The following is a 24,200-nucleotide window of genomic DNA, read 5'->3' as shown; positions in this document are numbered from 1 at the left end:
TAATTTTACTGGGCGCACAGGGTTGGTTCTTGATTATCGGGCGCGTGCCTTTTATTTCAAATTCTACCCTAACGAAAAGATATCCTTGTTTTCTTGTTGTTCACAACCCATTAGTAATGTGCAGTAGATAACTTCTGAATTTGGGGATGAGCGTTTGGGAGCTGGCATGGCTAGGTAACTGCTGAGCATGTTGTCGCAATTTTCCGATGTCCTCATAAATAAATTAGGTGTTGCTGATAAAATCAAATATAAGATTCGCTCGGTTGATGATATTCGTATTCATCAGGCACCTTATACAGTATCTCCACCCAAGATGAAGATTTTACGTGGACTGACTAAAAACATACCCTGGGATGGGATCATCAGACCTCCGATTTTCCCTTATGGTTCGCCCATCTTCCTGGTTCCTAAAAGGCAGAGTGATACTACCGTCCAGTTGTTGATTATAGGGTTCTGAACCCAAAGGTCATCCTCGAATCACTTCTGTTGCCTCACATTCACATTGCTTCACTTGGTTTACAGGTGCCCGTTGTTTCTCCGTACTCGATCGCAATCAAATCTACCATCGTATTTCCTTGACTGAAGCTTCCAAACTGGAAACCGCCATTTGTACTGGTTGGAATATTTTAGGGCCATGTTGTATCGTCTTTCGAGCTATGTCTTGGGATATCTAAAGTGCAGGTTAGTTTAAAATTATCTGAATGATGTATACAGTTTTATTACGTCTTAGGAAGGCAGCGCTTACCATTAAGCCTTCTAAGATTACCTTGGTTCCTTATTGCATACCTGTTATAGGTCGCCTAGTTTCGGCTGATGGGATCAGTACTGATCAGGAGTGAACTCGTCCCTTGTGACTGTCCCCCACGCAAGAGCAAGAAGAGGGTGCTAAGATTAATAGGGATGGCAATTTTCTTTCAAAAATTTGTTCCAAATTTTGCTTAATTGGTCGCGCCTTTAAAGAGCTTACTCAAGAAAGGCGAATCCTTCACTTGGGGGACATCAAGTCTCCTAAGAGGCAATGAAAGCAGCTCTTACCGATCCTCCTGTATTAGCCATTCCTCACACCAGAAAACCTTTCACTGATGCCTTTCACTGATGCTCCAATTCTGTGGTGGCAGCGGTCTTGCTTCAGGAACATGAAGGAAAACGACATCTAGCTGCCTATACATCTCATAGTCTGCTTCCCACTGAATTAAAATATTCGGTGCAAAAATGGGAAACCTTAGCGACTCTCTTTGCTTTAGAAAAAAATTATGTTCTGCTTAGCACATAGGTGGTTCGTCCTTGAAACCGATGACCAGGCACTGACCTGGCTTCTGGTCCTCCTAGAAAAACCGTAGGATTGCTCGTTGGGTAGTCCACATTTCTGTCTTTCGCTTTAAGGTCCGTCATATCAGGGGTCCAGATAACAGGTTGCAGACACCGAAAAAAGGCTTTCAAAAGGGGAACATCCGCATGGCGACCTTCCTAATAAGAGTATTGTGGGTCGAAAAGCCAAACGGAACTAGGCGTTAAAGATCTATTTGCCCCAGTTGTCGGTGCCCACTATTTTCAGGTGTTTTCATAGTTCCGTCGTGGGGGTCATCTAGATTTCCATAAGACCATGAGAAAAATCAGAGAAAATGTAGTTTGGCCATTATATATAAGGATATATAATGTAGGAGTGTGTCAATTACTCAAACAAGGGAAATCGAGCTCTAGTTCACGGAAGGGTTTTCTCGAATCTACTCGTGAAAGACCTATGGACAACCGTTTTGTGGACTATGTGGGACCCCTTCCGCACACCCATGGAGGGGGGAGGGGATGGAGGGAACCGTTATATCTTGTTTATGGTGGATGGGTTTTCCCGTTTTAGCTGGTTAGTTCCCAGCCGCGGGGTCACTAGTGGTCAGTCGGTACATCATCTCACTAAAATATTTGTGGTCTTTCGTCCTCCAAGGACCTTGGTAAGTGATAAGGTTTCAACTTTCACCTCTCGAGAATACAAAGCATTTTGTTTCGATCATGGGATCACACATATTACTATTACTCATTACTATCCCCAGACTTCTTTGCTGACTACATGAACAGGAACTTGAAGGCTGCATTGATAATATTTCACATTAATTCTCTAAATCAGTTGGTCCTGTCTATCCCTTGGTTCAATCTGGCATTTAATACTGCTCAGCATGAAGATGTCAAGGCCAGGGAAGGTTGGAGACCACATGTTCATGTGCAGATTTAATGTTGGGGCTAGGGCCGAAGCAACTACTTCTAGTAAACTGGCTCACCGTTTTATAGGCCCCTATAATTTTATAGGCCCCTATAATATCCTAAGGTTTCTGAGTCCATTTAATATCTTGGTCCGGAATGAGTCGAATGGAAAATCTCGGGGGTTCATCTTAGGCAGGTTAAGGAGGTTAGTTAGCCTCATCCTAACATTTTCCCCAAGGTACTGGTTCCCCACCAGGCCATCTTTGGGTTTCCGTGGAGAAGGTTGAGCTGTGGCGGCTCCGCACCTTATCGATTTCTGCTCTGTTTCGCATTGTTGCCTTGATAGTGTGGGTGTGGAGTGCTTCCGATGGCACCATCGGTGCTCGTTCGGGGAAAGAGCAAGTAAGCTGGAACAAGTTGAGTCGATATGGTCTGGCTTGTAGATGAAAACCTTTCCTTGCCAAAGTTTGGGATGTCTTTCGGCAGTGGGAGCTCGTGTGTTGAGATACTGGCGTTTTGCAAACAATAAACTGCGTTTGGGAAGGGTCATGAGCCGGGTTTGTATCGACTATGATGATATGTTCTGGAGACCTTGTCTGTTAGTAGAGGCACGGTACATTCGCCTAAGTTCTGATTTGGAAGGCTATTTGGAATTGATTAGCCCCAATTGAACCAAAGGATGGCATCCCTGATTTTCAAGTTAAGTAATTTCGCACGTGTTTCTTGGTTTCTGATTTTTCCTTTCTTTGGGTTTAAACTGTTGGTGCTGAAGGATAAGTGTGTTCTTGAAACACAATTGTGGGTTGAGTTGGTGCATAGCAACTTTGTGTTCCAGGTACCAGGTTAAGATCTGCTTTGCTACTTTAAAAAATTGGGATAACTGTTAGAATATTTTCCTTAAACTGGTGGATAATAGGTCGTTGTATGAGGTGTCTGCTTATTAACTGTGGTGCTATTCTTTTAAAAAAAATTGTGAAAGCTGTTAGAACATTTTTCTTTAACTGATGATGTCAAATGGCTCTGAGCACTATGGGACTCAACTGCAGAGGTCATTAGTCCCCTAGAACTTAGAACTAGTTAAACCTAACTAACCTAAGGACATCACACACATCCATGCCCGAGGCAGGAGTCGAACCTGCGACCGAAGCGCCATCGCGGTTCCAGACTGCAGCGCCTAGAACCGCTCGGCCACTTCGGCCGGCTGATGATGTCATATGAGCTGTCTGCTTAATAACTTTTTCGCTATTTTCTAAGAAAATGTGACTGTTGCCAGAATATTTTTCTTTAACTGTGATATACGAAGAAGTCATTTGTGGGTGTAAAAACTGTTTATTGGCAATTTATGGTTGTGACAGGTCTTAGAATAATTTTCTAATTAAACTCATTCACAGCGAAGGATCATATGAGTTGTCTGTTTAGCTACTGTTTATTACTTTTAAAATTGTGGCAGCTGTTGGAATCTTTGAATAATTCAATAAAGCAATAAACTGTGAGGGGCTCCAGTCCTTCCACTGGGTGACGTAATTCTACGATCCCAGCCGAAACCCACCTTTCAATTATTTTCTAGATAAACTGTCGTACAGGCAATACTCTCAGCTGTATAATAAAATCACGTAAAATTGCAGTGCTACGCTAAGATTCAGACCAGGTTCCTCACGAATTTGACTGTATACTCAATTGTGTTGCATCTCATTCCGCACCAACAGAATCCCGAGCTCTCCGGCTGTTTTCAAGGATACTCTGGCGAGTTGTCACTTTCTTACCTCTCAGGCAGCTAATGAAATGTGGATTATATTGAAGCATCCCGATAAAAATATTGTGGCACATAATTTTTGTGTTCTGACACGATATTGTTGCCTACACTTTTTTCAGTGTCTAGAAAACATGCTTATACTGCGAGGAGGTCATAATGACCTATGTCTTTTTACTTTACTTTTGCTTCAGACTGCAGCGTCTTTCGTGTGTCTTTATCCTGAAGGTCCCAGAGAAGATTCTTTTCGACTGACATTGTGGAACTAACTTTGAGATTCAAGATTTTCTCCTCTTTCTTTGGGCTCCAGAGATGCTACGTACAGCAACATGTAGCGAATCATGAGCCTTTGCGGTTTTTTATGTGGTCCAACATAAAGTACGCCTTCGGGGTTTCTCTTCTGCTCCAATCGGCTAGTCGAGCAGGATCCTTTCCCAGTAGAGAAATCAAGTGCTGCTTCGAAAGGCAGAGCAGAGATGAATTTTTTATACAGTCGTGTAGCAGATCTTGTTGGTGAGTGTTTTTGTCCCTTGTGTAAATAATGTTACGATGCATTCAGAGAGCTAAGCTATGGCTAATTAAGAAAGTATCAGCACATTCATATTTTTTAATTAACGACGTCCTTTTTAGAATATTAGTATGTAATGATTAATTTGCTTGTGGGTAGTATTAGATCTCGTGTTCAGGCTTTTTTCATTAATGGTAAATTTCACATATCGTGCCCGCCGTTAACCATTCCATGGTACTTCATTCAGCGAAGTGTAATCTGAAAGAAGTTCTTAATTTGAGTGAAAACTTAATAACAGTGTGAACTTGGAACCTTTCATGGCTGCCAGTCGCACATGGGTCCTTTGTAAATACGGCTCCTGTTCATGATTCTTTACTTCCATCACCTTCAGCGAATGTTATCATAGTAATTCTAGCGTGGGGTGACATGTTGCTTCATTTCAGTAACCTAACTTTTACGAGGATCACGTCGCTCCAAAGTGTTATGAAATGGAGTCAGGGTGTTTATGAAAATATTTTGAAATTTCTACGAACTGTCTACGTAACTGTTTCACTAGACAGAATGCACTAAATAGCGACATTGATAACCTCCGCATTTCATGAAGAATTTTGTAAAACTCGATGTACTTTGCCCTCGGGAGATCATTTCTTTTTTAGCGTTTAGCACTACCCAATTGAAATCCGTGATGCCGGCTACTGAGAGAAGAACTTACATATTCCTGGGTAGCCTTGTTTCTTTCCTATACAGCCGTTGGTTACATAACTCATTTTCAACACCCGTGCTCGACGTGTACTATTCTTTCTTCCAGCGTAATTATTTATTCTATCCCCTATCCTGCTGACAAGTACTATCGCTGGCACTTCATCTAATCTTGATCCATTGCCAGTTCGTTTACAGAACCACGGTTACTTGGAATATTATTCCAAATGCTGACCTCATTTTCTTGTGTGCTGAGTGAAGCTTTATGTAATAAACGATTGTTTCTATGCGAATTAGTATATACCATTAGAATTCTCCCCCAAAAGACAATGCAAACGCCAGTATTTTGTGAGGAATGATTAGAAGACAGATGAGTAACAAAACACCAGTAATATTGTTCATTATTGCATTGCTGTGCCGGACCAGTTGTATTTCCGTTGCGTTTATCCACATCGATAATTACCTCTTTAACATGTGATACCGATTTCTGAAACTGCATCAGGTCGCTTATATTAATAATTTTTACAATTTAGGTGAACTGTCTATGTACACTATACGATCAAAAGTATCCGGACACCCCCAAAAACATACGATTTTCATATTAGGTGCACTGTGCTGCCACCTACTGCCAGGGACTCCATGTCAGAGTCCTCAGTAGTCATTAGACACCGTGAGTGAGCACAATGGGGCGCCCCGCGGAACTCACGGACTTCGAACGTGGTCAGGTGACTGGGTGTCACTTGTGTCATATGGCTGTACGCGAGATTTCCACACTCCTAAACATCCATACGTCCACTGTTTCTGACGTGATGGTGAAGTGGAAACGTGAAGGGACACGAACAACACAAAAGCGCATAGGCAGACCTCGTTTGTTGACTGACAGAGACCGCAGACAATTGAAGAGGGTCGAAATGTGTAATAGGCAGACATCTATCCAGACCATCCCACAGCAATTCCAAACTGCATCAGCATCCACTGCAAGTACTATGACAGGTGAGAGGTAAGAAAAGTTGGACTTCATGGTCGAGCGGCTACTCATAAGGCACACATCGCGCCGGCAAATGCCAAACGACGCCTCGCTTGGTGTAAGGAGCGTAAACATTGGACGATTGAATCATGGAAAACGTTGGGTGCAGTGACGAATCACGGTACACAATGTGGCGTTCCGATGGCAGGGAGCGGGTATGGCGAATGCCCAGTGAACTTCATCTGCCAGCGTTTGTAGTGCCAACAATAGAATTCGGAGGCGATGGTGTTATGGTGTGATCGTGTTTTTCATAGACATCTTGTTGTTTTGCGTGGCACTATCAAAGCACAGGCCTACATTGATGTTTTAAGCACCTTCTTGCTTCCCACTGTTGGAGAGCACTTCGGGGATGGCGACTGCATCTTTCAACACGATTGAGCGCCTGTTCATAATGCACGGCCTGTGGCGGAGTGGTTACGTGACACTAACATCACTGTAATTGATTGGTCTGCACAGAGTCCTGACCTGAATCCTATAGAACACCTTTGACATGTTTTGGAACGCCGACTTCGTGACAGGCCTCACCGACAGACATCGCTACATCTCCTCTGTGCAGCACTCCGTGATGAATGGGCTGTCATTCCCCAAGAAACCTTCGAGCACCTGATTGAACGTATGCCTGCGACAGTGAAATCTGTCATCAAAGCTAAGGGTGGGCCAACACCATATTGAATTCCAGCATTACCGATGGACAGCGCCCCGAACGTCTAAGTAATTTTCAGCCAGATGTCCTGATAATTTTGATCACATAGTGTAACTCAGGCTGAACAAGTTTTAATGCTAAATGTGTTCACTGATGTATTGTGGTGTTACTTCGAGTGGATGTCGATTTCTTACAAAAAAGTTTAAACGTCTGATAGTGTAAAATTATAAAGATAGAATGTAGAGGATAAATACAAAGTTACGTATATTCTTCTTTTTTATTTATTTATTCGTTATGTATTGCTATAAACGTATGTTGTTTCATGTAACAGCGACGTCCCTTCATCACAGGGTTTTCTTGGGGTCTGCTATTCCGTAATTTGGTAGTATGTTAACTTTTATTCAGTGGCAGGATACCCTTCCTACCAACACATCGTAAACATAAGTAATAACTGTATCCAAATGTTAAAAATAGGAAAACTTTTAGCTCTGACAGCCAAGAAAACTACAATTTTACTAGGATTAAAAATACTCCAAAACCTGTGTTACTAGAGACTGATCAAATAGAAAATATTCAGTAGTTCTTCTATCTATAAGAGATATTTTATGAAAAGTCTGGCAAAGATTAAAGCATATGAAAAATAGTAAATCACATGGGGAAACTAAGAATATTCACAGCATCTAATACATGACGAGAAATGCAAAACGAAAGCATTGCAACATGGTAGTAAATCAGTAATGTCTCAACACAGGCGAATGCCTAGCACTAAATTATCAATTAGGCAAGCAAGAAGCGTTACACAGTGTGGTGTCACCGCCAGACACCACACTTGCTAGGTGGTAGCCTTTAAATCGGCCGCGGTCCGTTAGTATACGTCGGACCCGCGTGTCGCCACTATCAGTGATTGCAGACCGAGCGCCGCCACACGGCAGGTCTAGTCTAGACTCCCTAGCACTCGCGCCAGTTGTACAGCCGACTTTGTTAGCGATGGTTCACTGTCTACATACGCTCTCATTTACAGAGACGACAGTTTAGCATAGCCTTTAGCTACGTTATTTGCTACGAGCTAGCAAGGCGCCATATTCAGTTACTATAATCTGAACAGATAATATTGTGAATCATCAAGAGCGATGTTCATCATTAATGGATTAAAGTTAAGTATCAAACTAATTACGTCCGCTTTCTGAATTCTAATTCCTTTTTATGTTCCAGACCTCACGTCAGTATAGTTCTTCCCTCATCACGCCAGCCTACGTGAGCTAAAACGCGTGCATTTCGGCCTCCTCTAGTAACACGGTGTTGGCTCTTCTGCCAACACAACACACAGAATGATATGAGAAAAGTTTTGGTTTAGCAGCTCTGAAATTCTAAAGTAACGATGAAACGTACGAAAATATGGGACATAAAGAGAAACAATACATAAAAAGGCTGTTTTCTTTTGGATATTTGTATGTAATGAATAAAATAGGCTCACTAAACAGATCTCAAATTATCTCTCATGAATATGAATTAACAAGCTGGATCCGAGAAGTTAAAAAAGTTACACGTATAGCAGAAATTAAAGGAGAGAAGCAACAGACTGAAAGTTTACTCAGAAGGAAAGTGTTAAAATATTGCTAGGTAGAAGTAGTAACAGGTCCGGTATGAAGTCCGAGGCAAGAAAACAGAAACAGTGAAACGATGAAAGAATATCAGGTGTAAAGGAAATAGCAAGCCAGAAGGATTTCAGATTGATATGTGATACCTACCTAGCCACAACTGAAACAAAGAGACAAGTTTCCTGTGTACTTGCATAGTTCTTAAATTACAGTTTCTAAGCTTGGACAAATATAGGATGACATAAAACTTCTGTATCGACTTATTACCGGCTCCTAACTGTTAGATTTAAATGATATTCAAAAAATAGCCCCTTCTGTTCCTCTCTACTGATATACTTTCAGACAGTAACATATATAGAAATGTCCCACCATCGTATCTGCTATGTTCTTCTCGGTGTTTGTCTGGTGATTTTTACTAAATAGCTCTGAACCTAAACAGGAAATACTTCCAGCACATATCTCGGTTTACACTGTATTCAAACCGTTAACGAAATGTAGACTTCTTTGTAAGTATATTGTCACTTCATCCGCAGTATCATCCATTTTTAAAGTGAAAGAAATGCTATTCACTGCTAAATATCACCAACATGACATTTCACCAATTATTTAAGCTACTGAATTATCATGTATATATGAAGTCCGGTGGCGCTGGCGGTATGCAGAAATATGGAAAAGCGTTTGTAGCTCAGAAAAGAGAGAGTTGTGTGGGCTGAAAAGCAGTATCTGACACGAGGCTTTCCCTGCTACAAAGAAAAACATGAAACATGGAGCCAAATATTTACGCAATAACAAGTGGACGTAAAAACGCTGTCTGGTACTTTGATACGACTCTACCACGTTGCCAGTAGCTGCGATACTCAGAGGCTTTCAAACCATACAACGCACCGAACGAGACCAGTGAACGCTTATCTTCAGAGGTTTGTTTTTTCCTTTATGTCCGCTTTGTCTAGAGGAGACCCAGTCAGAAACAGCACTGTTCTGTGAAAAAAGACAAACACAGCTGACTCCTATAGCATGAAACGTGTTAGTTCTAGCCTTAAAAATACACTGACAAGTTTACTAGTGTTATTTGCTACGTACACTCGTCTCTAGGGCGACGGTGTCCTCTAAGCGGCACCAGCGTTTATTGTGAAACAGAAAGAGACTACAGTTACTTTAAAAACGGTCAAATATTAACACATTTAGCAACGTATGATAGATGGATGATATTAGAAGTGAATAGGACGACACTGGTTGATTTGGAGCGATGTTAATGGCAGACGAATGTGCTTGTGTGTGAATACAGAGCACTGTTACATTCATGTATCTGTACTACGGAAGGGTGACATGGTAGGTTGAATCATTCTGTGGAGTTGGTTGGACAGAGGTAGCAGTGGGTTGGGTTGTGGGAACAAGTACATGATGAAGCTGTGATCAGAAAACCGTGGTATATGGAGGTTAGCATAATTCTGGCTATTCTATAATTATGGAAAAGTAGCCACAAACAAGGGAAAAATCTAATGAGAGAACAACGCAAGAGACTAGGTTAGATCTGATAGAGACGATAGATATGACAGCGGTAGCTCTCTATGGACGTGTTAATCGATTGAAGTTGTGTGGAGGCAGGCTACGGGTGAATTTTAGCTGTAATTCTTGGGATTTATTGCTGTAGGAGCTTCAACACTGTTGTTGCCTAGTAAGAAACCCGACGTCCAGATAGAAATCGGACTCTTATGGTTAATTTTTAGTAACTCAAAATATTTTAAATTCAACTAAATGACCATGATTTAGTGATAGCGTCATAGGCTGTTAATCAAGACGTCCTGGATTACATATTCGACTACAGCCACTGCTTACATTTTGAGTAAAAAATCATTTGCAACAATGGCCGAAGACTTCATGTAAAACGAACCACTCTCATTCTGTCAACAACCTACTCTACGACGGCGGAAAACGGGGTAGAGGTTTTGAGCACATGTTCGTGGCGTACAGGATTAAGTGAGAAATAATCACCCATCATCAACGGTACGAGGATCCAGAAGGCAATGGGAACCACTGCATTAAAGACACATAGCATATATTAACAGGACATTTGGCCTGAATTTTGGAAAGTGTCATGACGATCCCTTTATTGCAAAAGATTAGTTGCCATACGGAACATGGAGGGGACTGCTAAGGGGAATGCGACTATGAGAAAAAGTCGAAAAACCAACGAAAGGGTAACAGCCTACAACTCGGAAAGTGGAATTTCAAAACTCTGAACGTGGTAGGTGCGACTGTACGGTGAATTTGCTTCTAACGTAACCAGGTAATCATTTCCGACGTTATTGCATTAAATTAATATATTGTTTTTGTTGCGAATTGTTGCTCTCGAGCCCCATGTGCGAACAGTGAGCTTATAGATTGAAATAATATGATGAAAGTTGGTTTAGAAAGATAGTGAGAGTTTTAGAATGCGTGTTTGGTTTTAACTGTTTGGTTCTGTTACTCTCCGGATCCAAACAAACGCATTTGTCGAATTACCCAGATCATTTGTCAGAAATAATTTCGGTGACAAGAAAAATATGCGGGTAGGATTTTACTGTCAGTGAAAATTGATAAAATTTACATCTCACGGCAGTTATAATTTAAAATATGAACAGTTTTTTTTTTCCTTTCCAGTTCTAATCACCGTAACAACTGCACTGAAGCTTTAACGTGAAAAGAAATCAGAGCAATATACCACGCCAACTAACGAGTAATTCCGGTAAAAAAACTACTGAAATTACTCAGAGTCCAATCGCGAATGTTCAAAATTTTAAGGTCCACACTGATAATTCCGTTAAAATCACAAGTCAAAATTAAATTTTAAAAATATATTTTAAAAAACAGGTATATGAAACCACACGCATATTCCGATGCAACTTAGCGTCAAAATTCCAAAGCATTCGGTCAAAAACTCTGGGAGATTTGTAATCAGGGACATTTACAGTTTCTGTATGAGTACAAACGTAGATGTTCGTTTCTTCAAAATCACAGATCCCCGAAAGTTCTTCATGAATTACTTTGAAATTTTGACACAACGTTGCATTCGAATACTCACGCGGTTTATGTACCTACGAGAACGCCATATAGTATATAGATAATAATATGTAATAAACGGGAACTCTATAAAAACTTAAATTTTGGTTTGTTCAATTCGTTGATCTACGAAAATTATTGTCCAGCTGCTTTGAAACTTTGATACAACTTCGAATTCTAATACGGACGTGTTTTTAGCTACCTAATTCTTTAATATATGTATACTTTAATACATATAATATATAAATATATGTATGTAATACACAAACATCAAAAGAAGTTTTGCATCACCCCGGTTCCCAGAACTCCTGAAAGTAGACGTTGACTGCGGATATTGTAACACAGACATAGTCCTTTTGACCGTTCAGAGTCAGAGGACTGATGACCTCAGATGTTAAGTCCCATAGTGCTTAGAGCCACTGCTCAGAGACGTCACTAAATCTGCCCAAAGATGTAAACAACCATGCATGAGCAGCGCCTATTAGACGGAGGGAGTCCGACAGGCGATCCGTTCCAGTCATTCCACCAGGAAGAAGGCACACAGCTAGTGTTGTCTATACTTCAACCAAGCCTAAACGGTCAATACCGCGGTTCGATCGCATCCGTATTGTTCGTTTGTGCCAGGAACAGCTCTCAACAAGGCAAGTGTAATATATTGGCATCACGTTTTCTTCACCAATGAGTGTCGCATATGCCTTCGACCAGTCAATCGTCAGAGACGTGTTTGGAGGCAACCCAGTCAGGTTGAACGCCTTAGACACACTGTCCAGAGAGTGCAGCAATGTGGAGGTTCCCTGCTGATTCGGGTGGCATTATGTTGGGCCGACGTACGCCGCTGGAGGTCATGGAAGGCGCCATAACGGCTGTGCGATACGCGAATGTCATTCTCCGAACGATAGTGCAACCATATCGGCAGCATATTGGCGAGGCATTCGTCTTCATGGACGACAATCCACGCCCCCATCGTGCATGGCTTGTGAATGACTTTCTTCAGGATAATGACATCGCTCGGCTAGAGTGGCCAGCATGTTCGCCAGACATGAACCCTATCGAACATGCCTGGGATAGATTGAAAAGGGTTGTTTATGGACGATGTGACTCACCAACCACTGAGGGATGTACGCCGAATCGATATTGAGGAATGGGACAATCTGGACCAACAGTGCCTTGATAAACTTGTGGATAGTATGCCACGACGAATACAAACATGCACCAGTGCAACAGGACTTTCTACTGGGTATTCGAGGTACCAATGTGTACAGCAATCTGGTCCACCATCTCTGAAGTTTTCACTGTATGGTGGTACAACGTACAATGTGTGGTTTTCATGAGCAATAAAAAGGGCGGCAATGATGTTTGTTGATCGCTATTCTAATTTTCTGTACAGGATCCGGAACTCTAGGAACCGAGGTGATGCAAAACATTTTTCGAGGTGTGTATAAATGGAAAACATTGTTACCAAAAATCTCTAAATGTATCTTCCTGATTTACTTCAAATTTTTACACGTTGTATAATAAACGTTTAGGCAGATATGGACAAGATAATTATTATTAGTTTATGATTAGAATACTACTATAGATTGTAAATCGTCAATAAGAAAATTCCAGGCTTAAGTCCAAAGGGAGGGGGGAAGAGGAGATGGGCAGAGGGGTGGGATATAGAAAATCAGTCCGGAACCGCGCGACCGCGACCGTCGCAGGCTCGAATCCTGTCTCGGGCATGGTTGTGTGTGATGTCCTTAGGTTCGTTAGGTGTAAGTAGTTCTAAGTTCTAGGGGACTGATGACCTCAGATGTTAAGTCCCATAGTGCTCAGAGCCATTTCAACCATCTGATATAGAAAAATGTGCAGGAGGAGATGATCTGTGATTGGGGCAGGATCATATTGAGGTAGAGTTGGCGACTAGAAGATGGACGGAGAAAGGGGGGAAGAGCTGGTGGATACGGGGATGGGTAAGGGGAGAGAGAAAGGGGACAGGAGAAGATCGCCAGGTAAATCGCTGAAACATGCGCTACTGATCTATTGACAATTTCCGTTGGTTTCGACAGGTGGAACATCAGCGTCCATGGAGTGTAAACATGTGGTGTGGAATAGTGAACAATCAGCTGTTATGCCCGTTTTTCATTGACGGAACACTGAAAGTGCACAAGTGTCAGTGCTTCCTAGCAGATCGTCTTTCACGGACTCCAGAAGACGTTAGTCTGCAGGCTATGAAGAACGTGTGGTACCAACATGATGGCTGTCCAGTCCTTAAAGCACGAAGTACTATAGCATGCCTTCACGAATTGTGTCCAAATCGTTACAATGGACGCAGCTGAGCGAGTAAGCCATTAGTTTCATAAGTGAGAGGTTCCCGGATTGATTCTGGCTACTGGTACTTTTTTTTTATTACCACGTTGTTTTGCCAAGTCGGCAGTATTATGGAATCCGTCCCAGACGTAACTACTGGTGTAACCTTGCGACGTTTATTACCACAGCCAGGCAAATAACATTAAAATACGACTACAATATTCCTTGTACGCCATGTAACAGAACTGATATATAGCTTCTAGAGAAAACTGCATAAAAATTCAATCAATCGTACCGTCAGTCATCTGTACCAATATTCGGTGCTACGCTTCGATGTACGAGGTATGTAGCTAAATTATATAATGACCGGGAACCGATAACCGTTTATGAGTGTAAACAAAATCTGATTTGTAATCATTCACAAGCAAACATTCGGCGTTCATCCCACGTGTAGTATGTCAAAATAATTATTGTTTTTCACTTTTCTACGCTAAGTATCATCTTGATTCGTGCGCTGCTCAATAGGTTGCATATTACACTTGACACAAATGTGGATAATGTAAAGTAATAGTCCGCAGCTCGTGGTCGTGCGGTAGCGTACTCGCTTCCCACGCCCGGGTTCCCGGGTTCGATTCCCGGCGGGGTCAGGGATTTTCTCTGCCTCGTGATGACTGGGTGTGGTGTGATGTCCTTAGTTAGGTTTAAGTAGTTCTAAGTTCTAGGGGACTGATGACCATGTATGTTAAGTCCCATAGTGCTCAGAGCCATTTGAACCATTTTTTTTTTTTTGGTAAAGTAATAACTGTATTGATTTGACGGAAATTTGTCGTGTACCCTGCTTTTTGACACTAATCTTCTTACGAAAAAAAATGTTCTCCTTATTCAGGGTAAATATTATGTAAATAATGAATGGATCATTAAATTCTGATAGTTTGCACAGTTATAATGAATATGTGGGAATGAAAAAAAGTACACTACTGGCAATTAAAATTGCTACACCAAAAAGAAATGCAGATGATAAACGGGTATTCATTGGACAAATATATTATACTAGAACCGACATGTGATTACATTTTCACGCAGTTTGGGTGCATAGATCCTGAGAAATCAGTACCCAAAACAACCACCTCTGGCCGTAATAACGGCCCTGATACGCCTGGGCATTGAGTCAAACAGAGCTTGGATGGTGTGTACAAGTACAGCTGCCCATGCAGCTTCAACACGATACCACAGTTCATCAACAGTAGTGACTGGCGTATAGGGACGAGCCAGTTGCTCGGCCACCATTGACCAGACGTTTTCAATTGGTGAGAGATCTGGAGAATGTGCTGGCCAGGGCAGCAGTCGAGCATTTTCTGTATCCAGAATGGCCCGTACAGGACCTGCAACATGCGGTCGTACATTATCCTGCTGAAATATAGGGTTTCGCAGGGATCGATGTTGGGTAGAGCCACGGGTCGTAACACATCTGAAATGTAGCATCCACTGTTCAAAATGCCGTCAATGCGAACAAGAGGTGACCGATACGTGTAACCAATGGCACCCCATACCATCAAGCCGGGAGATACGCCAGTATGGCGATGGCGAATACACGATTCCAATGTGCGTTCACCGCCATGTCGCCAAACACGGATGCGACCATCATGATGCTGTTAACAGAACCTGGATTCATCCGAAAAAATTATGTTATGCCATTCGTGCACCCAGGTTCGTCGTTGAGTACACCATTGCAGGCACTCCTGTCTGTGATGCAGCGTCGAGGGTAACCGCAGCCACGGTCTCCGAGCTGATAGTCCATGCCGCTGCAAACGTCGTCGAACTGTTCGTGCAGATGGTTGTTGTCTTGCAAACGTCCCCATCTCCTGACTCATGGATCGAGACGTGGCTGCACGATCCGTTACAACCATGCGGATAAGATGCCTGTCCTCTCGACTGCGGTGATATGAGGCCGTTGGGATCCAGCACGAAGTTCCGTATTACCCTCCTGAACCCACCGATTCCATATTCTGCTAACAGTCATTGGATCTCGACCAACGCGAGAAGCAAAGTTGCGATACGATAAACCGCAATCGCGATAGGCTACAATCCGACCTTTATCTAAGTCGGAAACGTGATGGTACCCATTTCTCCTTCTTACACGAGTCTTCACAACAACGTTTCACCAGGCCACGCCGGTCAACTGCTGTTTGTGTATGCGAAATCGGTTGGAAACTTCCCTCGTGTCAGCACGTTATACACTCCTGGAAATGGAAAAAAGAACACATTGACACCGGTGTGTCAGACCCACCATACTTGCTCCGGACACTGCGAGAGGGCTGTACAAGCAATGATCACACGCACGGCACTGCGGACACACCAGGAACCGCGGTGTTGGCCGTCGAATGGCGCTAGCTGCGCAGCATTTGTGCACCGCCGCCGTCAGTGTCAGCCAGTTTGCCGTGGCACACGGAGCTCCATCGCAGTCTTTAACACTGGTAGCATGCCGCGACAGCGTGGACGTGAACCGTATGTGCAGTTGACGGACTTTGAGCGAGGGCGTATAGTGGGCATGCGGGAGGCCGGGTGGACGTACCGCCGAATTGCTCAACACGTGGGGCGTGAGGTCTCCACAGTACATCGATGTTGTCGCCAGTGGTCGGCGGAAGGTGCACGTGCCCGTCGACCTTGGACCGGACCGCAGCGACGCACGGATGCACGCCAAGACCGTAGGATCCTACGCAGTGCCGTAGGGGACCGCACCGCCACTTCCCAGCAAATTAGGGACACTGTTGCTCCTGGGGTATCGGCGAGGACCATTCGCAACCGTCTCCATGAAGCTGGGCTACGGTCCCGCACACCGTTAGGCCGTCTTCCGCTCACGCCCCAACATCGTGCAGCCCGCCTCCAGTGGTGTCGCGACAAGCGTGAATGGAGGGACGAATGGAGACGTGTCGTCTTCAGCGATGAGAGTCGCTTCTGCCTTGGTGCCAATGATGTTCGTATGCGTGTTTGGCGCCGTGCAGGTGAGCGCCACAATCAGGACTGCATACGACCGAGGCACACAGGGCCAACACCCGGCATCATGGTGTGGGGAGCGATCTCCTACACTGGCCGTACACCACTGGTGATCGTCGAGGGGACACTGAATAGTGCACGGTACATCCAAACCGTCATCGAACCCATCGTTCTACCATTCCTAGACCGGCAAGGGAACTTGCTGTTCCAACAGGACAATGCACGTCCGCATGTATCCCGTGCCACCCAACGTGCTCTAGAAGGTGTAAGTCAACTACCCTGGCCAGCAAGATCTCCGGATCTGTCCCCCATTGAGCATGTTTGGGACTGGATGAAGCGTCGTCTCACGCGGTCTGCACGTCCAGCACGAACGCTGGTCCAACTGAGGCGCGAGGTGGAAATGGCATGGCAAGCCGTTCCACGGGACTACATCCAGCATCTCTACGATCGTCTCCATGGGAGAATAGCAGCCTGCATTGCTGCGAAAGGTGGATATACACTGTACTAGTGCCGACATTGTGCATGCTCTGTTGCCTGTGTCTATGTGCCTGTGGTTCTGTCAGTGTGATCATGTGATGTATCTGACCCCACGGAATGTGTCAATAAAGTTTCCCCTTCCTGGGACAATGAATTCACGGTGTTCTTATTTCAATTTCCAGGAGTGTAGGTGTCGCCACCGGCGCTAACCTTCTGTGAATGCTCTGAAAAGCAAATCATTTGCATATCACAGCATCTTCTTGCTGTCGGTTAAATTTCGCGCTGTAGCACGTCATTTTCGTGGTGTAGCAATTGTAATGGCCAGTAATGTATAATCAGGCACTCCGAGAACGGGAGGATTGGTTATGCCCGCCTTAATATGCTCAAACGCGGCCTCTTGAGCAGGTCCCCACTCAAAACGCACCCCTTTTCGGTGCAGTTTATTTAGAGGAGCCGCCAAGTGAGCAAAATATATAATATACAATATTTTATAGGGAAGTTGTAGGACAGTACCGTATCGTAAGCTCCTCCTTTTTTCCGGAATCCTAATTTATCTTCCCCAAAGTCGGCTTCTAACAGTTTTTCCATTCCTGTCAATATTTTGCAACTATGACAGATGAAACTAGTGGTTCCGTAGTATTCACACCTGTCAGCACCTGCTTTCTTCGAAACAGGAAATATTACTTTCTTCCTGAAGTATTAGAGTTACTTTCTTGTCTTATATATCTTGCACACAGTTGGAAAAGTTTTGTTATCGTTGGCTCTCTCAAGGATCTCAGTAATTTTGAGGGAATGTAGACTACTACAGGGACCATACTATTACTTACATCTTTCACTGCTCTGTAACATTCTTATCGCAGTATCATATCTCTCATCTCATCTTCACCCACATCCTCTTCTCTTTCTACACACATCAAAAAAAGTTGTTAATCACCTCGGTTCAGATAGTTCCGGAACCTGTACAGAAAATTGGAATAGAGATCAACATAAACATCATTTCCGCCCTTTTTACTGCTCATGAAAACCACACATTGTACGTTGTACCACCATACAGCGAAAACTTCAGAGGTGGTGGTCTAGATTTCTGTACACATTGGTACCTCTAATACTGTAACGTTCCCTGGCAAACTCACGCTATTAATGAACAAGAGTTTATTTGTACCATATACGCCGCTCTGAGCAAGTTGTATATACCGTAATTATTGAACAAAAAATATTAATGAATTTTGTGTAAAAGACATTTGTTATTATCGTAATATTTTTTGTAGTAATATTCTCTCTGTATTTAGGATAGTAATTTTTCTATATTTATTATGTGATTGTGAAATGTGTCAGTATCTCCGATAACAGAGATGTGAAATTTAGCCAGAGGAGAATAATATTGTCAAATTACAAAGAAATGTTAATAGTCAGCAGTAGTATAAAAGAACCATGTGCAGCGTATTCTTTGGTCTTCTCTGTGTAGAGCTGAATGCGAGAGGAAGCTGTGTCGAACCGATTTATGAATGGGTAGACTTCTTTTGTCTCTGTCTAGATTTAGCCGCCATTAGAGGAGGCGTTACAAATTAATGTGAGTTGAATTATTGTTGGATCTAAATATATCAGAATTTATCAGAAGTGTGTATTATTAATGTAAATTAGCTTGCCCATGTCGTCTATAAAATTTCTTTAAAGAATTTTCAGCATTTTTAGCGGTGTTGCTGGGCTGTGCCGCGACCGATCGATTTGCAGCGGCGGCACATTTAAAAAATTGTTCCGCTAAAGGAAAAATCAACCAAACCCGTAAATCGGGAACAGATAGATAAAAATTAACAGTGAATTAAGAAATTGTTGTTCTTTTACAGTGATCCTGAGACTGATGAATTTTTAAACTAATTATACGTTTGTGCATTCGTAGGCGGATAGTTAATGTTAGTTAACATTGAAATTTAACAATTTTGGTTCTTGCAAATAACTTAAATGTATAGCGAAGTAGGTTTGATCAGTGATAATTAAATGTCGGCTTGGCAATAATTAACCATTTTCTGCTAATAGAGATAATCTTGTGTTCCATAGCTAACGCCGGGATAGAATTCATTAATTATTTAAATATTTAAAAAAAAAACACTGCACTTAGAAAATGTGTGCCAAGGCCGGATTATGTAAAGGATTTAATTCTCAACTAAATATGCTTAATCAGTTAATATGAGTTCACGTAATTCTTAAATGAACGTAATTCTTTTGAAAGTGAATTTCTTTATTACCACACGTAAATAAGAGAGAGGTTCTACAACAAAGTTCGTACTTACAGAAGACAGTTAAAGAGAGACAAATTAAGTAACTAAAAGCAATAATAATTATTATACTATCTTTAACGAAAATAACAACGGATTTCGTTAAAATACCCAGTAGCACGTCCTCTTGCCTTGATGCATGCCTGTATTCGTAAGCCGACCGGAGTGGCTGTGCGGTTCTAGGTGCTACAGTCTGGAGCCGGGCGACCGCTACGGTCCCGGGTTCGAATCCTGCCTCGGGCATGGATGTGTGTGATGTCATTAAGTTAGTTGGGTTTAATTCTAAGTTCTAGGCGACTGATAACCTCAGAAATTCAGTCGCATAGTGCTCAGAGCCATTTGCACCATTTTTTTGTATTCGTAAACTATACACAAGTTCATCATACGGCGATTCGGCGTAGATCACCACCACCTAAAGAGAAGGCCGCGGCGCGCTCTTGTGACGTCACGCAAAGCGGGCCAGGGTTGGCTTGGCGCCGCGCTTAAGGATTCGAGACGCACGGCCTGCAAATCTTTGTCAAACGGTTTTACAGAACCTGTTCCGTAAAAAATAATTAATTTCTGAAATACTTCTAGCTTTATATGGCAGCTTCATGATGAAGTGCCAATCATTTCGATAATGGTCATAACTATTTTGGTATTTCACAGATGAGTATCAAATTTGAGAACGTTGCCATCAAAAATAGGGGTCGCTATGAATTTGTGTTTGATGCATATTATACATTCTATTGCTGAGTGTGAAATACAGATTAGGTTCGGAAATTTTCGTAAAACTTGAGATCAATATCTGCTTCCAATCTCGAACAAATTGAGCATCTGCAGCAACTTCACTTCCGATCGCAACGAGCGGGAATGAAATATTCATAACGCCTCTCATATCTCGTAAACCGCTGGAGATAACGAAACGAGATCTTGGCAAATGATACCACGCAAAGAGGAGAGTACTTTGCGTATGGTTAAAATACGTAACTTTATCAATCGCGATATAGCAGAAGCTATAGTTTATAATTCTTTTTTTACCGGTAATGTAATTGCTTAAGACTTATCAATAGCCAGTGAAAACGTACGAGTGCGGGATGTAAATAATATTGCGATGTACATGATAAAACAAGGTACATTTGTGAAAAATGCACTGTGATTTTCTGGACCAGACGACTATTATTTACACTCACTTGAAAAATTCTGCACTAACACAGTGTATAATATTAAATTCCTCTGCCTTCAGTATCCTAAATAAATATTTTGTAACTGTTTATAGAACGCCCTCAGGAAAGCTGAGTACATTCCCCAAGCAAACAATCACTTTTAACTCACCTTTTCTCAGAAACAAAAACAATTATTCGTTGTTATTGTAATGTAAATTTTCTTTCCTGTAAAAATATGGCAGATTTTGAGCATGTAATGAGCCGTGTGCAGGTGTTGACTTTCTCACAAGAGTTGCTAAGAACTTTACAAGCTTGATTGACAATACTCTGCAGATGAAACAATTAGCAACATACGTTTAAGTGAAATTTTAGATGTATTCCTGACCATAATGGTCAGATGTTCAAAATGCGTGCTGTAAGCCCTGCAAACAACAGTAGTTTTATCAACAGGACCTTTATATAAATCAACAGTGAAAATCTACAAACCTTCAGCAGACATTTGCAGCAGTTGGAATGAGACAATGTGTCACGCTAAAAATGTCAATAATAAATTTAACCTATTTCTAGATTAATTTGTTCCATTGTTTCAAGCTGTATTTCGTAATAGAATTTCATTAAGTGTCTACCTACGTTACTGCAGGAGACAGTGACTCATTAAGGGAATCAAGCTATCCTGTAAACAAAAAGGGAATGCTGTATACAATACTGAGAATTGTATTAAACTTCAGAACAAGGGACACTACAATTCACATTTGCACTTTGGTAACTCCAGGGATGGATCAGAAATCACTGCTGGTGACTGCATCAAGTTAAATTCTTTGTAATATGCAGACCGATTACTGTAACATGAGAACGGTAGTACTCAGCATGCTTAAAATGATGTAATTATTAATAGTTTACGTTAATGTAGGACTATAAAACACTAGAAGTAATGAACTATAATTTATTTAAGTCAGTCATATATACATCTACTTCCTGAAAATGCTGTTACAAAATCCAGGGCACAACATGGTTCCATTACAGAAATAGATCACGATTTCCATCTTAAAAGGCAGCAAGCCTTTTCTACTTTCAGAATGATTGATTAGTTGTACACATTTGATATATTGTATTTTGTGAAAAATTACAGTTGCAAAACATGTCAGATGCATATAACAAGTTACATTACCAGTCTTACTGTCTATAAAATTTAATAATTGTGACTAACAATGACTTATGTTGCTGACAAAAGTATTAACTCAGACAGAGTAATAGAGTAACAAACATTTGTTGGAATGTATGCACCATGATATAAAGGTGTACTGGGATGAGGCACTACTGAAGGACATTCAACGAAGTGAAAATGTAGCTAGTCGTTGGAAACTAATAAGTAATGGTAATACTGAGTACGACAACATATCAGACCAACCTCACATTACAGTTGAATACCTGATCCACAACCGAAAGAACTCTTTTATATTGTTACTGCACAGCTATGCAACATTTGTTGAAAACCCTGCCATAATCTAGAAGTACGCCAATTTCCTTGTAATGAACTGAAATGTGAACAAAAAAAATCAGAGGAACTAACTCTGGGATTAACTAAAGATGTACAACATAAATCAAAACTGTAACAATTTTACACTGATTCCAAATTAAACTTAATGGTGTAGGATATAATGTCCTACACATTCAAATAAAATGTAGCAAAATGACACTCCTTAATGTTTGTAGGAATACTCTCCCTCTGTATAGGTGGGAAGAACTTTTCCTTAATTACTATATAAACACCACCTTTCACATTATTCCTGTTAGAATAAACTGTTTCAATTAAACTGACTGTATGGAACACTGAAGCTGTATTTTAATGCTGTGAAGTGATTTTCTGTATCACAAGATTCTACAGCTACTGGCAGAAACAGTTCAAGAACACACTTTTCACTCAGTACCAAAGTGTGTGCTGTTATGAAATTTTCTAGCATATTAAACACATGTGCGGTCCAAGTCTGACACACAGCGTCACACTACCAAGGGGTTTCATAAGTTAAAAAAAAAAAAAAAAAAAACACAATAAGATTAGTAACAAACTAAGGGTCACAGTCTGGATGAGATGCAAATTTGGGAATGGAGACCAACTACTGTGTCTGATATTAAACTATTCCAAACTGTGAGTGGAATAAGCAACTACTAGAATGTAACTATGTCTCAGTAAAATAATATATGCAAAGCGATAACTAATTGTTACCCATATGCAACAATACTGACAGCTTGTATCAAAATTTAGATGAACAGCTATTATGAGAAGTAACTACATTAGGAAACACCCTGGTGTCATTCTGATTCAGGACAATGGGAGAAATCCATTTTTGGCTTTCCCTTTTGTAGTATTGTAATATTCTACCGCAAGTTTTATACGTCTGCATGCCAAAATAATAGCCTCTAATTACATACATAGTTATAATGAATTACATGAGGTTTAATACAGAATTACTTTAACAGATTTCTTCTTGTTGGGCAGCACATGCTCAACAAATTGAAAGGAAGATGTAAATATTTGTGCACAGAATAGCTGAAAGACATAAAAACTTTACTAGGAAAAACTGGCCCAGATTCAACCTTAGGCCAGTATCAGGTGCACAGATGGATGTGTACACAAACTGATAAAATTTTACAATGATGAGATTGAAACTAGCCATTAGTGCTGGACAAAGTATTTACTTCAGCTGAATAGTCTGCATGGAAACAGTTGTGACCTTCTGACATTTGAAACTGTTGGAAGCAAATTATCCACAACTTACAGGCTTTATGGACCAAATGACTATTAGTGTGCATTCAGTTGAAGGTACTACATCAATATGGATTATGGAACCTGCCTCTGCTTTCAGTGGACCAAATACAGTGTAACTGAATGTGTGAGACATAATAGAAATTTCCTGTGACATCTGATAAATGTGCCAGCATGTAAAATGTACGCAAATTAAAATGTGCTAAGCTTCCGTTTCTTAAAAGAAGCAGTAAAAGTGTCATTCTTTTTCTTAATGTAATTATTTAATAATGCGTTGGTGGATGCTTTGACTAACAACTTCAGTATTTCATCTGCCGAATGACCATTACTGCAAATAAAGTCTGTTAAGAAGAAACTTTTCTTCTGAACAGCATTTATAGTTACATTTTGAACAAGCACCCTTTGACTATTGGATGACAAAAATTTTTTTTCATTAGGGGCAGATATTAATTTCTGTACAGTAATGTAATTGTAAATAACAACATTCACAACATCAGGCTGAGGGAATAACAGACCACCCCTGTCCAAACTTTTGATTAAACTAAGATGTTGTTCACCATGCAGACACATTTCTTTGTCTAAGAGAAGGTATTTGCTGCACACCTCACACTGCTGTTTCTTCAGTACACTGCGAACACAATACCCTGCTAAATATGTTAATATTGGAAGGTATGTTTCTGCCTGCCTGAAATCTTCCTCCAAATACATAATGTCAACCATAAACTCAGAGTCTGTTTGTATAGTCTCTTTTGTGTCATCATTACAATTAAAGATGAACCCTTCTGCAACAGGCAGTTTACC

The sequence above is a fragment of the Schistocerca nitens genome, chromosome 1 (genome assembly GCF_023898315.1).
Source record: "Schistocerca nitens isolate TAMUIC-IGC-003100 chromosome 1, iqSchNite1.1, whole genome shotgun sequence".
Classification (NCBI taxonomy): Eukaryota; Metazoa; Arthropoda; class Insecta; order Orthoptera; family Acrididae; genus Schistocerca; species Schistocerca nitens.
The sequence above is the reverse complement of the archived record's forward strand: the minus strand, read 5'-3'. Positions refer to the sequence as shown.